General features: G+C 35.5%; 1 long non-coding RNA gene across 1 annotated transcript in view; it reads left to right on the top strand.

Moving 5' to 3' along the window:
* Positions 1-684, top strand: part of LOC107183570 — a 1,228-nt gene extending 544 nt beyond the window's left edge. Inside the window, exon 2 of the long non-coding RNA XR_001514357.1 lies at positions 648-684. This is a non-coding gene — a long non-coding RNA (uncharacterized LOC107183570). The remainder of the gene's footprint in view (positions 1-647) is intronic.
* Positions 685-16,393: the final 15,709 nt, after the last annotated feature.

Below are 16,393 nucleotides of genomic sequence, written 5' to 3'. Positions count from 1 at the left end.
GGGGCAAGAGCATACTTTGGAGCAGAGACAGTCTCTTCAATAAATGGTGTTGGGAAAATTGGACAGGTACATGCAAAAAAATGACACTAGACCACCAACTTACACTCTACATAAGAATAAACTCAAAATGGATAAGAGATCTAAATGTAAGCTGTGAAACTATAAAAATCTTAGAAAACACAGGCAGCAAAACATCAGGCATCTCATGTGGCAGAATTTTTACTTATACAACTCCTCGGGCAAGAGAAAAAAAAGGAAAAATAAATAAATTAGACTGCATTTAAAAGCTTTTGTGTAGCAAAAGAAACTAGCATCAAAATGAAAAAGGAACCCACTGTATGGGAGAACATATTAGCAAATGATACATCTGACAAGGGGTTAATTTCCAAAATATATGAAATCCTGTGCTCAAAACAGCCTGATACTGGCACAAGAACAGGCATATAGATCAATGGAACAGAAATTGACCCAAGCCACTATGATCAATTAATATTTGACAAAGGGGGCAAGAGCATACTTTGGAGCAGAGACAGTCTCTTCAATAAATGATGTTGGGAAAATTGGACAGGTACATGCAAAAAAATGACACTAGACCACCAACTTATGCTCTACATAAAAATAAACTCAAAATGGATAAAGGACTTAAGCATAAGTCGGGAAACCATAAAAATATTAGAGGAATCCTTTAAAAGATTTGGCGCTCAAAAGAAATTTCAATCGTTGTACTGTTGATATTTGGCTCTGTTGACTAATGAGTTTGCCGACCACTGCCCTAGGGTAAAAGAAATAAAAGAGAAAATAAATGGGATTACATCAAAATAAAAAGCTTCTGCATAGCAAAAGAAACTAGCATCAAAATGAAAAAGGAACCCACTGTATGGGAGAACATATTAGCAAATGATACATCTGACAAGGGGTTAATTTCCAAAATATATGAAATACTCATACAATTAAACAAAAGGAAGACAAACAATCCAATTAAAAAATGGGCAGAGGAATTAAATAGACATTTCTCAAAGAGGATATACAAATGGCCAAGAGACATGAAAAAATGTTCGTCACTAATCATCAGAGAGTTGCAAATTAAAACAACTCTGAGGTACCACTTCACACTTGCCAGAATGACTAACATCAATACATCAACAAACAATAATTGCTGGCCAGTATGTGGAGAAAAAGGAACCCTAGTACACTACTGGTGGGAATGCAGACTGGTACAACCATTATGAAAAAAAGCATGGAGTTTCCTCAAAAAATTAAAAAAGGAATTGCCATTTAACCCAGTGATCCCACTTCTAGGAATATATCCTAAGAATCCTGAAACACCAGTCAGAAAGGATATATGCACCCCGATGTTCATAGCAGTGTTATTTACAACTCGAAGCCCAGTGCATGAAAATTCATGCATTGGAAGGGGGTCCCTCAGCCTGGTCTGCTCTCTCTCACAGTCTGGGAGCCCTCAGGGGCAGGAGGTGACCTGGCAATCAGGGGAAGGCGATGCCCCCTTCACACCTCTGGTGCTGCCACAGCTGGCAGCGCAAGCCTCGACTGGCCTTAGTTACCTGAGCCTCTCCCTTCCCACCTCTGGTGCTGCCACTGCTGGCAGTGCAAGCCTCGACCTGCCTTAGTTACCTGAGCCTCAGGTGGCCCTGGGTGGCTGGGGGGCTGAGGGAACTGGGGGATTCCGGAGGCAGGCATGTGGGGTGGGCCCAGCCTTGCCATGCTCCTGACACCCTGGCGGGGCTAAGGGGACTGGGCTCTGCCATATTGTGACGTGGGTGCTGCCATCCCATCTCACAGTCTGGGAGCCCTCAGGGGCGGGAGGTGACCCAGCAATCAGGGGAAGGCGATGCCCACTTCACACCTCTGGTGCTGCCACTGCTGGCAGTGCAAGCCTCGACCTGCCTTAGTTACCTGAGCCTCAGGTGGCCCTGGGTGGCTGGGGGGCTGAGGGAACTGGGGGATTCCAGAGGCAGGCATGTGGGGTGGGTCCAGCCTTGCCACACTCCTGACACCCTGGCGGGGCTGAGGGGACTGGGCGCTGCCATATTGTGGCTGTGGGTGCTGCCATTTTTGAGGGTGTGGCAGTCAATTAGCATATTCCCTCCTTATTGGCTGTGGGTGCCACCATCTTTGCAATGTATGAGGGTCGATTAGCATATTTCTTCTTTATAGATAGGCTAGCTAAGATCTGAAAACAGTCCAAGTACCCATCAGTTGATGAGTGGATAAAAAAGCTGTGGTATATTTATACAGCAGAATACTATGCAGGTGGAAAAAAGAAAGATCTCCCCCAGTTGGTGTAACTCGGTGGTTGAGCATTGAACCATGGACCAGGAGGTCTATTCCCTCTTTATAGATAGGCTAGCTAAGATCTGAAAACAGCCCAGTACCCATCAGTTGATGAGTGGATAAAAAAGCTGTGGTATATTTACACAGTGGAATACTATGCAGGTGTAAAAAAGAAAGCTCTCCCCCAGTTGGTGTAACTCGGTGGTTGAGCATTGAACCATAGACCAGGAGGTCTCTGTTTGATTCCTAGTCAGAGCATATGCCTGGGTTACCAGCTCAATCCCCAGTATGGGGTATGCAGGAGGCAGCAGTTCAATGATTCTCTTTTCATCATTGATGTTTCTATCTCTCTTCTCTTCTGTCTTCTTCTTCTTAAATTAATATAAAAAATAGTAAAGCTTTAAAAAAAAGAGTTGGCTTGTGCTGAGTAACTGACTCTTTAAAAAAAGAAATAGAAGGATCTCTTACCTTTTGGAGGAATCTGGAGAGTATTGTGCTAAGCTAAATAAGCCAGTAAGAGAAAGACAAATAACATGATCTCACTTCTATGCAGAATCTAATGAACAAAATAAATGGACAAACAAAATAAGTCCAGAGATATGGAAACATGCAACAGACTAATGATTCTCTGTGGGAAGTGGGTAGGGGGGGCAAGAAGAGATTAATCAAAGAACTTGTATGCATATATGCATAACCCATGGACTCAGACAATAGGATGGTGAAGGCCTAGGAGGGGGCAGGTGTAGTGAATGGGGGTTAATGGGGGAAGGGACATCTGTAATGCTTTCAACAATAAAGATAATATTTAAAAAAATTTATGTAACAAGCAATTATTGTTTGAACTTATTAAGATTGTAACAAATATAAAGCTAGTGCAGTCTTGAAACTATTTTGGGAGAAGGCAAGGAAAAATAATTGTTATACAAATTATATTTCCTGAGGGTAAAAATGTTAAATAGAAAAACAGGCAAGTACAATAAAAGTATAGTAAAACTATAAATTTAGAAGCTAAGCATATATAGTCTAAAATAAATCTTGAGTAACAGAAGTCATAATTAAAAATGTAAATAATTAAATAAAATTAAAAGTCCTGTATATTGAATGTGATTGCACAGCTATAGCAGTTATAGAAGAAACAAGGGAAAAAAGGAAATATAAATGTGAGCAAAAATTGTCAAACAAATTGGGGAAGAGTATTAATAGTCAAAAAGAGAAAATTTAATAGTGAAAAACTATTTAAGAAATTCAATTTGAAGACAGAACCCCTACTTCCCCTCACATACTGATCCTGGTACTTGCAATAAATGTATTAGGTCTGGCAGTTTTATCTACACATTTTAATAATTCCTTTAATAATAGGTAATTCTCTCACTTAAATATATTAAGATAATATAACAAGTAAACATATTAAATAAAATTACTTTATAGTGCTATTATAAACATGAAGCTAGTTAGGGACAACAGAAGAAAAAATAAAAGAGAAAAATCTGACTAATGGAAATAGTTGCAAGATTTGTATATAAAATGTAAACCATTCAAATTCTATAGTACATGAGAAAATAATAAAGTATGACTACATAGGATTTAGTAAATTAATACAAAGATATTTCAGCATTGTTTGTCAGTTAAATGTTATAGAACTAAATGTCTAAGTCACTATAATTATCAAATTAGATATTGAAGAAGAATCCTAATGATATCTATGCTGATTCTTGGTAAAAAAATAGTATTGAAGTAAAAAGGAAGATCTAGATTTTAAAATATAGCTTAAGCTTCCAAAAACTAGATTAAACATTCTACTCAAAGATAAATTTAAAAATTATCTATTAAATCAATAAAAATCCATGTATTCTTGGTATCAATTTGACTAGTTTGAACATTAAACTGGATTCCCTATCCAATGTCACGCATTTGAGGAAGTCTGTAACTGCTACTGAGAAAGAAAGACATTGGAGTGTAAATTGGCAATATCTACTAACCTTTAAAATATTTACATATATTGCAATTTTTCTTTTAAGTTTATTTTCTAAGGAATCTGTTAAATATTTATTCCAGTAGATGTGTGATACTGTTTGTAGAAATAAACTTCAAAAAAAGTGCTTGTCCACTAATAGCAGAAAATGTCATCTTCTATAATAATAAAAGCATAATATGCTAATTAGACCAGGAGACCTTCTGGACATCCTTCCAGACAAAGCATGGTGGTGGGGCAAAGGCAGAGGCAGTTAGGGTGATCAGGTCAGGAAGGGAGGGCAGTTGGGGGTGATCAGGCTGGCAGGGGGGACAGTTGGGAGCAAGCAGGCAGGCAGGCAAAGTGGTTAGGGGGGATCAGGCAGGCAGGCAGGCAGGTGAGTAGTTAGGAGCCAGAAGTCCCAGATTGAGAGAGGGATGTCCAACTCTTGGTTTAGGCCCGATCCTACAGGGTCAGCCACCCCCCGAGGGATCCCAGATTGGAGAGGGTGCAGGCCGGGCTGAGGGACACCACCCCCTGTGCACGAATTTTGTGCACTGGGCCACTAGTATAATAATAAAAGCATAATATGCTAATTAGACCTGATAGCCAAACAACTTTCTGGAGGACCCTCTGGACAAAGCCGGGGCTGCGAGGGCCGAGGCCTTTACATGAATTTCATGCATTGGGCCTCTAGTTATATTATAATACTTCATAAAATAGAATTCTATATAACACCTACACAATAGAACAGAATTGTATCATTTATTTTAATATTGATCTTAAAGCAAAATTTTATTTAAAGAATAAAATTAATTGTCAGGGTAAGTACCTAAGAAACTCATAGGCCAAGTTTAAGCACGCACACACACGAAGAACATGCATAATTTATCAATACACATACAGCACAAGCATGAAAACAGAACTTCGTGTTCCTTGTGGACCGTTGCCAGTGTTGCAGGAGACGCAATTAGATGAGCAGGTGTGCTTCTTCAGGGTTCCCCTGTGTCACGGAGAGAAGTTAACATCCTGCAGTTTCCTTCACTTGGCCGTCGTCAAGAGCCTGCAGGTAAGCACTGTTTTCACAGATGAGATACTTCACCTTGCCTGGAAATAGTCAACTGAGAATCTCCAGGCCTGCTGGGCCAGATACAAGAATGTATTTCTGTCTTGCTCTGACACGGAATTTAACCTGAGCCCTGAATGTTTTCCCTTTTGGTCTCTAGGTAATGCTAATAATTAATCTGACCAAGTTGCCAGAGCCCATCCAGTACACTTTAAGTTGTTAAAAATTATCTAGACATGTTAAACAAGAGGACATCTTTAATTAATATCCAAAGAAAAGTTCTTCGGGGCCTATTTTTAAAGCCACAAAGACCTTTTCTATTTATGCTCAAATGATGAGATTCACACATTGCGTGACATAAGCAGTTGTAAAATAAACCAAATAGTGTTAATTGTAATTATCTTGTTGATTTCAAAAGCATTCCATTTCTACAAAGCCATAAATTTACAGGAAGGAAAGGAGAGCTAAAGATTATCTACACTAGCTCATCCTCCCATGCTTTAACATTCCCCAAAGTTGCTATTCATTATCCGTTCAGCAACTCAGTAATCAGTATTTCATCATCCTCACCCTGGAGGTGACCTTCTGAAGCTATCTAGATCAAAGTGACAGATCTAATTATTATAAAACTCTTATGACATTACACCCACAACTGTTTTCTAATAAATCTACTCTTCAGAGCATATCTTTAAAATTATATTTGTCTGAAATCTTATCCTGCTTAAAGAGAATCTACTGTTAGAACTTCCAGAACAAGGCTTCCTTTCCTCTCTCTACCCTAACTGCTACTGCTTGGAAGAAATCCAGCTTAACAATGTTCTTGTTAAATCATGACTCTCAGAACTGTGTACAGCATTTCAATTGAAATCTGAGAACCATACTGAAGATAGTCTCTCTCTCTCTCTCCCCCCCCCCCCCCCCCCCCCGTCTCTCCTTCTCTTTGACACACACAGACACACAGAAACACAATGTACTTTGCTTGCTTTTTTTTCTGGGCAAAACAAAGAAAAAATATTTTCTATGTAGCTATAAGGTTTTAAAAAAGGTTTTGGTTGTTTTGGCAGTAAGATCAGAATGGTGAGCCCTTAAGTTGTACTTAGTATAGACTGTTTTTAAGCCATATTATTTCCACCCGATAATTGCACAGTTTTTAAACTATGTGTTTTACTAAATTTCAGGCTTTTAAGAAAATTTTGTCAACTTGCCGTATTTAATTTATTATTTATTCTCTCTGGGTTTGTGCCATCTGTCAATTTAGACAATATTGCCCTAAATTTAATTTTTAGAAATAGGGAGGGTATGAAGAGAGTTTGAGTAAATTATCCCTCTCTTTGCATTCCTAGATCTAACAATAGTGGTTATGAAGTAATATTTATTGCATAATGAATCTTCTGTTAGTCCAGTTCATTCCTTACTAGCCTTTCAATAAGAGTGCCCAACTACCTATGAACTTCCCTAACTGATTTACGAAACCCTCCCAAATTTTTCAACTATGTGAAATGTAATCTCATCACTAATTACTTAACAATGACAAATTTGTTTTAATCGGTTCCCTCTTTCTCTATCCTCTGTTTCTATCCATCCACTCCCCGCCTTTGCCAGATAAAGCTCAGCTCAGTTCTGATTAAAATATTTACTGAGAAATCCTATCTAGCATAAAAGCCTCATTAATGATTGTTCCTGAGTCATTTGTACCTTATCTCTTATGGGTCCCTTCAATAATGAAAAAATCTGAACTTAAGGTTTTTAACCATTTTTCCACTGCTGCAACTGAATTCAGCCTTTTTAAACCATAGATGCCCTGACTAGCTTTTGTGGCTTTCCCTCAGTGTAAGTGAAAGCAGCACAACACTTACTGATTACTTTTAATGGAAGAACTTAGAGATAAACACTTTTTTTTTTTAAAATATTTTTTTTAATATATTTTATTGAGTTTTTACAGAGAGGAAAGGAGAGATATAGAGAGTCAGAAACATCGATGAGAGAGAAACATCGACCAGCTGCCTCCTGCACACTCCCCACTGGGGATGTGCCCGCAACCAAGGTACATGCCCTTGACCGGAATCGAACCTGGGACCCCCCAGTCCGCAGGCCGACGCTCCATCCACTGAGCCAAACCGGTTTCGGCGAGATAAACACTTTATAAGTAAGAAAAGTTATGCTAATAAAGGTTATGTAATATCTAACTAATACTGCCATTTAGAAAGTGGTAAAGTTAATATTTAAACCCAGGTCTCAGTCATTTTAATTATTGCATTTATATTTGCTCTACAGTCTATTTTAACTTCCATTTCACCTGTATAGCTCTGAGGCATTTTCAGAAATAAAAAGAAAGAGAGAAAATATGACAAAAGTTTAATGACATAAGGATTACCATAAGCAACTCCATTTTGGATCTGATGTCTTGGTTTTAACAATTACTAATCACAGAATATTAAAAGTAAAAAACAAACAATAATAACAAAGAACTAGTCAACAAAATATTTCTAAAACACTCTAGCACTTTTGACTTATCAATAGTTTATGCAGGAGTTCTGCATCAAATAAAGTACTGAAAATACTAATAACATAATCATTTAAAAAACCCTTCAGCTGAAACCGGTTTGGCTCAGTGGATAGAGCGTCAGCCTGCAGACTGAAGGGTCCTGGGTTCGATTCCGGTCAAGGGCATGTACCTGGGTTGCGGGCACATACCCAGTGGGGGGTGTGCAGGAGGCAGCTGATCGATGTTTCTCTCTAATCGATGTTTCTGACTCTCTATCTCTCTCCCTTTCTCTCTGTAAAAAATCAATAAAATATATTAAAAAAAGTTTTTTAAAAAAATAAAAAAATAAAAAACCCTTCATTATCCTGGCTCTATAATCCAGTGCCCTTTAATAGACCATTAACTTTTAAATATTTTCTTACTGGACATTTTCAGAATTATATATCAACAAATATTTTGGCTTCACAGAATCTTCACCATTTCCACCATTTTTTCCTATTTTGGAGTCCTTTGTGACCTAGCATTTCTTTTCTTTCATGTTCTGAAATAATTTTTTAGAGGACTCTCCCTTATCAGAATTACCATTACATTACTTATTTTGACATTTATTTTTAAATTAAATTTATTGAGGTAACATTGGTTAATGTAATTTGAAGTTACTTATTTTTAGTTTTTACATTATCTCATATTTTTAACTTTATATGTACTTAATGAATTAGAAAGAGTTTTATTTTATTTATTTTGTTTTTTTGTTTGTGTTTCTTTAAATCAGAAATTGTCTTAGACAGTACTGTGAAATACTTATCTGTGTTTGTTCTTCTATTTTAATTCAGAAATATCTCCATTTGGGCACAGTTGCAGGAGCAGTGTATATTTTGGGGAACAGAAAATAAATTGTTAGATTACAATCCTTTATGATTTAAAGCTATCATTGTTTATGAAATAATAACTGGTCATGGTGTATGATGCTGTTCATGTGTGGTGGTTGGCTGGCTAGTTAGCCTTTGGAAAGTCACTCACATGTCAGCCAATTTGTTCAATGGCAGGGCTATAATCATGTGTCTCTCTCTTAAGTAGTCTAGCATGTTCTAATTTACATGGTATGCTTGTATTTTTCCAAAGACTAACAAGAAAAGACAAGCTTTGATTTGAATGTAGTTCCCAAGCATCTGCCTGAGCCACATTTACAAATGCCCCTATTAGAGAATAAATGATCATATATTCTAGGGATCTAGATATAAAGATATAGTCTACATACATCAAAGAAAAGAAAACATTGAGTATCCAGACATATCAGCATTTGCCACTTGGAGGCATGTCTATCTTTGGCAGAAAAATGTACAGATAATTCAATGTCAGCATATCCTGGTGCTAATAATAAAATTTGACTATAAATTCTTCCCAGGAACTTAGATACTACCCTGCGGTGATAATTTTTTTTCCTGATAATGAATTCCAGTTAATTTTGTGAAAATCATTATAGTTAATTTCCACCTGATATATATATATACACACAAATGTATACACATAAAGTAGCTAGTCTTCACTGGCGTTATTATATAAAATGAAATGTGAATGTTGCATTTATTCTCACAGAATATTTCACCAGATATTCTTGTTTGTCTTTCTAGATTTCCTTCTAATCAAAAGTGATCAATGTTGCTTATACATAACTCAGGTTTGTAAGAGAGCCTCCAGGTAGGTGCCTGAGATACAACTTTAGATTCTTGTTTCTAATAAATTAGAATGTCACATAATTCAATGCACACTTATTGAAGACAACTTCATTACTAAAATATCTATTTTAAATCAGTCATATAAGCTATAGCAAGAAAGAGCTATAATTTATTTTATCTTTTGTCTTTAAAAAACTAATCTATATAGATAGTCTGTAAAAATAATTATCAAGTGTTTAATGTTCTGTGTACCTAGAAAGTATGCTACTGGCAGTCAAAAACAAACAAACAAACAAACAAACAACTCATCCACTGCCTTGATATTCAAACTTCTGGTAAAATAAAAATTAAGGACACACTATTTTACCAATAAACAAGAGGAATTTCATGCCTAGTATAGACATTAGAAGAGGAATTAGAAGAGGAATTTCAGCTCAGCTGGCATGGTTCACTGGTTGAGCATCGACCTAAGAACCAGGAGGTCACAGTTTGATTCTTGGTTAGGGCACATGACTGAGTTGGATCTGGATCCCCAGTAAGGGGTGTACAGGAGGCAGACCATTTACCTTTCAGTCTGCAGGCCGACGCTCTCTCCACTGAGCCAAACTGGTTAGGGCACCCATTTACCTTTCTATCTCTCTATCCTGCTCCCTTCCTCTCTCTAAAATAAATTTTTTAACATTTAAAAATAATAATAAAAGAGGAATTTCATTGTTCTTAATTACTGGTGAGGACTTTATTTAGAATAAATCATGAATTAAATGCTTTTCTAGAGACTTTACATAGGTCAAACATACACAATCTCATAAACATGCTTATGTATGTATACATCATCATTATTACTGGGATAATGCAATGACATTATTAAATTTTTCCCAACATTTCTTCATTCTATTGTATAACTGCAGAAAACTCTTTCATATAACTTTGTGTGTGTATGTATCTGTATGCAAAAATATACATATTAAAAATTATGTGTGTATTAATACATATGTAAAATAATTTGACTATTTCCTCTACAATCTATTTTTAAAATTATATATATATATACACATATACATATACATATATATATATATATATTTAAAGTGATGACTATCTATAATAGTGTTTTCCAGCTCAGAATGTTTTTATTATATACCATGATAGAATATTCACCTTTGAAAAAAAACGCCCCATCCCATTAAAATACCTAGGGCAGTGGTGGGCAATCCCTGGCACACGTGCCAAACATGGCATGCCAGTAACTTTTGCTGGCACCCGAAACCCTCTCTTATAATCTCCCATTTACAATTTTTTTCTTAATATCGACTTTTTTATTTTTCAGATAAATTCAGTGTAGGTGCAACTTAGATAAATAATTTTACATAGCATGTATACATTAAAAAATAAATGTATTTTTCATCATCATATACTGTGTTTTTGTCGCTCGAATGAATTTTATTATTTCTTCAAGGTTCTTCACATACGTACACTTTAAGAGATATCAAGTAGGCGTAACATGTTCTCAAAAAATTAGGGTTGGCACTCAGAAGAATTTTGAGTCAGAGATTTTGCTGGTTTTGGCACGCACTCACAAAAAGGTTGCCCACCCCTGACCTAGGGTCTATGAAAGCTGAGAGAGTTTCACTTGGGATAAAAGACGCCATCTACTTAGTGATCAGATAGAATCTATACTAGTATGTCTATACTAGTCATTTACTAGTCTATACTAGTCATTTATACTAGTATGTAGGCATTTATTTGTCTTTAATCAAGCTTAGATTCACATATAATATGACATCTAGTTTAGTGCTTTAAATTTTATTAAGAAGCAAAATAACTCTTCCACTTTCATTCAGATTGTTGGGAAGTTCATTTCTTTGCCATTGTGGGGTTGAAGTTACCCCTTTTTTTTTGCTGTGTGCTGAGATCAGTCTCAGTTTCGAAAGGGCATCCCTCTCCATTGGCAGCTCACAGCATGGATGTTTGCTTTCTTGCAGGCCAGCTGCAGTTTGCCTATCAGATTTTAATTTTTCCCTCTAGCCAGGAACAACACTCTGACTTTAAAGGACTTATGTAATTTGATGAGGCCAACCCAGATAATCTTCCTATCTTGGGACCAACTGTGCCCTCTAATGCAGCCTAATCATGGAGTGAAATTCATCATCTTTACAGATTTGGGGATTATGTAGGACATTGACACCAGGAGGACAGAAACCTTGAGGGACATCTCCTCATGCTGCCAGACAGTAGGGGCAGAACTGTAATGTAGATGTGAGAAATGTTCTTGTAGAAGTTTTATCGCCAAAAATTGCAACATTTTTGAAGAAATTTAAAAGGATGTGTCTGACTATACCACTGAAAATTAAAAATGTGATTCTTGATAGGAATAGGACATGCAAGGATCTTACCACCTGCTCTCCAGTTTCATATTTGATTCTGTGGCACCTTTGTTGTAACGGAGTCAGAGCCAGATATTCTAACAAAGCATTGACAATACTTATTTTAATATTGGGTACTCGTTTGTGCCTTAAGCTAATGTGTTACTAGTACATGGACCATTCAGATTAAATCAATCATTGCCAATGAAAGACTCTCAACTCATCCTTCACTAAAAACAGCATTTGCAACTCTGCAAGGCACTCAAATTCTGCAACCTATTATATTTCATTTCTTCCTACAGGCTCGCCAGTTCTTTCATGAGCCCATTATTGTCTTGTAATATTTGCTAAGTATACCAATAACAATCAATACATACTATTAACCTTATTTTACCAATATCTTCCTTTATAGTTAAAAGTTAATTGGGGTTTTGATTAACATAAGATAACATAAGCAGCAAAATAACAGTATTTTGCTCTCACATAATTTATATGAACACATTTCTTATTTTCTATATCAGTTTCTCACACCTACAAATTTAATGCTAAGTCAATATATATATATATATGTAAAATCAGATTTTTTATTTGTCCCAACCACTATTTAAAGTGAATTCTACACTTATTTTACAACCTCATTGTTGACAGGGTCCTCTACCCCAGTATTTTATGCTTCCAGAGGGTCTGCTAGCTTGTGTTCCACCATCTGGAACATGTGGCCTTCAAGGATGCTACAGAAGAAAGAGAGGGGGACAGAGGAGGCACACTGTCATTTAAGGCACTGATTTAATTAGAAGAGTTCAGAACATGGGATAAACCTCGCATAGTGACTACATGTCTCTGTCACAGCCCTCAAGGAAACAAATTGCAAAAAGAGCAAAAAAAAATTAATGCAGAAGAGTGAAGATTTTAGATAAAATCATAATCAGATATGAGCCATTGAGACAGACACCAAACCTCATGGTCTTTTTTTGAAAGAATAACCATGAGGTTCTAAATTCTGGTGAATCTATAAATTTATTTAGTTTTCCTATTGAACCACTCTTATTGATCAAGGAGACCCACTAATCTATGGAAGCACGTCCATAGTAATATACTAAATTTTATATTGGTGGGAAAATTGGTAGGATTATGTCTTTTTAAAAATATCTATAATGTATTTTGGGTTCTCAATTTCTGATATAGGACACTAATTTCACAACTTTTTAACTTAGAGGTTTGTACACATGTTTCTCAAATCACATTCATCAGAAGTATATGAAATTTTGTTTTAACAGTGCAGATTATTTGTCATTTCCCCAATAACATTTATTTGATTTGTTGGGATGGACACTGCATGTTAAATGCATTACCGTGAACTGATTCATACACAAAGTTTAGGATAACTGTTCCAATCTTACTGAATCAGGGCTATGTAAGCTCTGAATAGAGCTGGTGGGAATGTGTATATTGTTACAGCCATTTGGAAATTGGTTTAACATTATCTATGAAAGCTAACCATACGTATAACCTTTGAAATACATATTTCACTCCTACATATATTCTCAACAGAAATATATACATGTATTTAGCAAAAGATAAACTACAAATTTGGCATTATTTATAGTTATTCAGACTGCAAATAATATGTGTTTCCATCAGTAGAGGACTAATGAGTTAACTATGCTGTATTCTTTAATGGAATACTTTATAGCAGCGACTTTCAACTGGTGTGCTGCAATAATTTTTAAAAAATGCAATATCTGACTATTATGTCAAGGACACTGACCTTTTCCCCCTTACATTGCCAAATCAAAAAGTGACAACAGCCAACACAGCAGTAGTTGCCCTGTCTCATAAACATATAGAGCATATAATAGAGTTGCATCTTATTGGTCACATCACATAATAAGTTTGTATCTGATTAATTCTAGGTACCAGAACTTCTTTTAAACAAGTATAGGCACCTGATTTTTTTCAAAGATAGTTTATTGAGTTTTTGTTAGAGAAGAAGGGAGAAGGAGAGAGAAAAATATCGATGTGAGAGCGTGAAATTGATGGGCTGCCTCCTGCAGTCCCGCTACCAGGGACTGAGCCCACAACCAAGATCTGTGCCCTTGATCGGGAATTTAACAGGCAACACTTTAGTGCACAGAATGATTCCCAACCAATGGGTGAGGGCAAGGCACCTGGATTTTTTTGTATAGGTTCCAATTTTATTTTCCAACTATACCTCAATAAAGATGAAAATAAATGGAATGACTGTATAAATTTGGTAATCATTTAAAAACCAATATTCAAGTGCTTTCTATATATTCTTAATTTGAAATTGGGTTATATTGGTTGTATGCAATCTTTGGTATTCTATGCTTCTTCTATTGAGTATTATTACATGTAATTCTCCGATGAAAGGCATAGATGCTTAAAAATTCCTATTTTTCTTTTTTTTCTTTATTGATTAAGATATTACATCTGTGTCCTTATCCCCCCATTAGGCACCTGATTTTTTTAAAAGTTATTTTGTATCAAAAAGTGTAGGTAATTGCTATTATTAATTTTTTTGTAAATCACTAAAAATTATACCTATGTTTTATGTCAGACTGGCAAAAAATATCATGTATGTTTTGGTGTGTAGCTGAATTTTGTAATTAGTCTATGTGTGCCATGAGATAATAAAAGGTTGAAAATTGCTGCTGTACAGGAATGAAATGAATAAAGTACTGCTATAATCATATACAGAGCAATGTTTTAAAAATATAATTTGAGAAAAATAGCCAGACATAAATACAAACTGTATCAATCTCAGTGTTCAAGGTCAGGCAGACTAATCTATGGCTGTATTCATCTGGGCGGAGGTGTTAGGTTGATGAAAAGGAGGCCTGAGGGTGGCTGGCTATTTTAAAGTTGTTCTATTTCTTGATATTGGTTGTGGTTCATGTCCGGAAAGTTTATTGAGCCATATGGTTTTATTTATGCATTTTTTCAGTATGCATTTTATATTTAACTCTAATTATAATAAAAAGATATAAAACAAAGTGAAGACTTGAAATTACATTTTCTACTTAAACTATTTTTTCAGAGATTAAAACTTATTTTAAGGCCAGTGTTATGAAATTTAAGCAAGCTGCTTATCTGCCTATTTCTTATATGAAAATATGATTTACAATCTCAAACTTGCAGATATAAATAAAAATTAAATCATATAATCTACGAGGCAGTGTTTTGTATGGTAATAATCTGCTTTTAGGAAACTGCTCACCATCATAGCCCCACCTCAACATCACTCCCACAAAAAGAAATACTATTTAGAGTAAATGAAATTCAAGATTTGAACTTTAGGTGACATTTATGGGTCCTTGTCAAAGTGTATTTCTTTTACTCTCTTGTTCCCAAAAGGATGTACTCTTTAAAAAGATCATGCCTACTATTCCTTGAAAGCTATTCTTATTTAGAAAACCTGCAGTGGTTATCTTAAGTCTGCCCTTCTCTGAGCTGAAGATGAGTCTCCAATTCCTCCTTTGATTTCCTTTAGAGCTGTCATTGAGCACATGTCCCTTTGCAGCTAAAGTTGCAGTTACTGTCACATGGATGTGGTGCTACTGGCAAACGGAGAAGAAAGCGCTAAAGCTGGCCTTGAGCCTAAGCAAGAGAAACCTTCAACTCAGCCCAATCTGGCACACCAGGAATTCAGAGTGCATATTAGGGGCAGAGTAAAAGAATACTGCTTTAATATTCTTATCTGTGAATGTATAGTAATATACATTTTTGTGGCCTGGACTCATGGGGAGGCTTTGGTATGTCAAAATTTTGGTTTTATAATAATAAATCTGATCAAATCCCCTAATCCTGTAAGGACTTATGTATTATACAGTTATATATTTCTGATAGACATCCATTCATATATGTTTTATAGAATAACTACACAGTCATAATACATATTTACAATCTGTATTTAATTTTATTTTAGTATATTAGTTTTCAAATTGTTCTTCTCAGATCCTGAATTACTGAACAGTATGTCTCAAAGGAGGTGGAAATTAGCAATTTTTTTCCTTTAGTCCATCCAAAAAATAGTAACAAATTTGTAATTGCTTACATTACACTTCTATAAAAACTTTTCTTGGAAGAAAATATACTAATAATACAAAAATCTGGGGTACTGTTTTGAAATAACATTTTATAAATATCAATAAATATATTTAAATATTACCTAAAATCATTTAATATTTGATATAGTTTAATATATTTTCAATTCTGTAGACCACAGTAAAACCCCACATATAAATCAGGAAGTGATTGTAATCGTTTAGCTTAAAGTATATTAAATTTCTTGAATTATATTTTATGTACCAAACCTGTCATATATTCTGATCCTAACAGCCTATATTATGATTTATTAAAGTTATTTTCATAATTCATCAAGAAGAAAAAAATTCTGGGCATGAAGGTATGTGTAGAGAGCTTGATGGCTCATAAATTTTAAGTAGGAGGTTCAAGCTTGATTGTTTGTAAACAGAATATATTATCCATTTAAATTTTTTGAGGATATTCAACTCAAAAAAAGGGCAGTCATTAGATCTC

This window comes from Myotis davidii, unplaced genomic scaffold, assembly GCF_000327345.1.
Source record: "Myotis davidii unplaced genomic scaffold, ASM32734v1 scaffold2, whole genome shotgun sequence".
Taxonomy (NCBI): Eukaryota; Metazoa; Chordata; class Mammalia; order Chiroptera; family Vespertilionidae; genus Myotis; species Myotis davidii.
The sequence above is the reverse complement of the archived record's forward strand: the minus strand, read 5'-3'. Positions and strand labels throughout refer to the sequence as shown.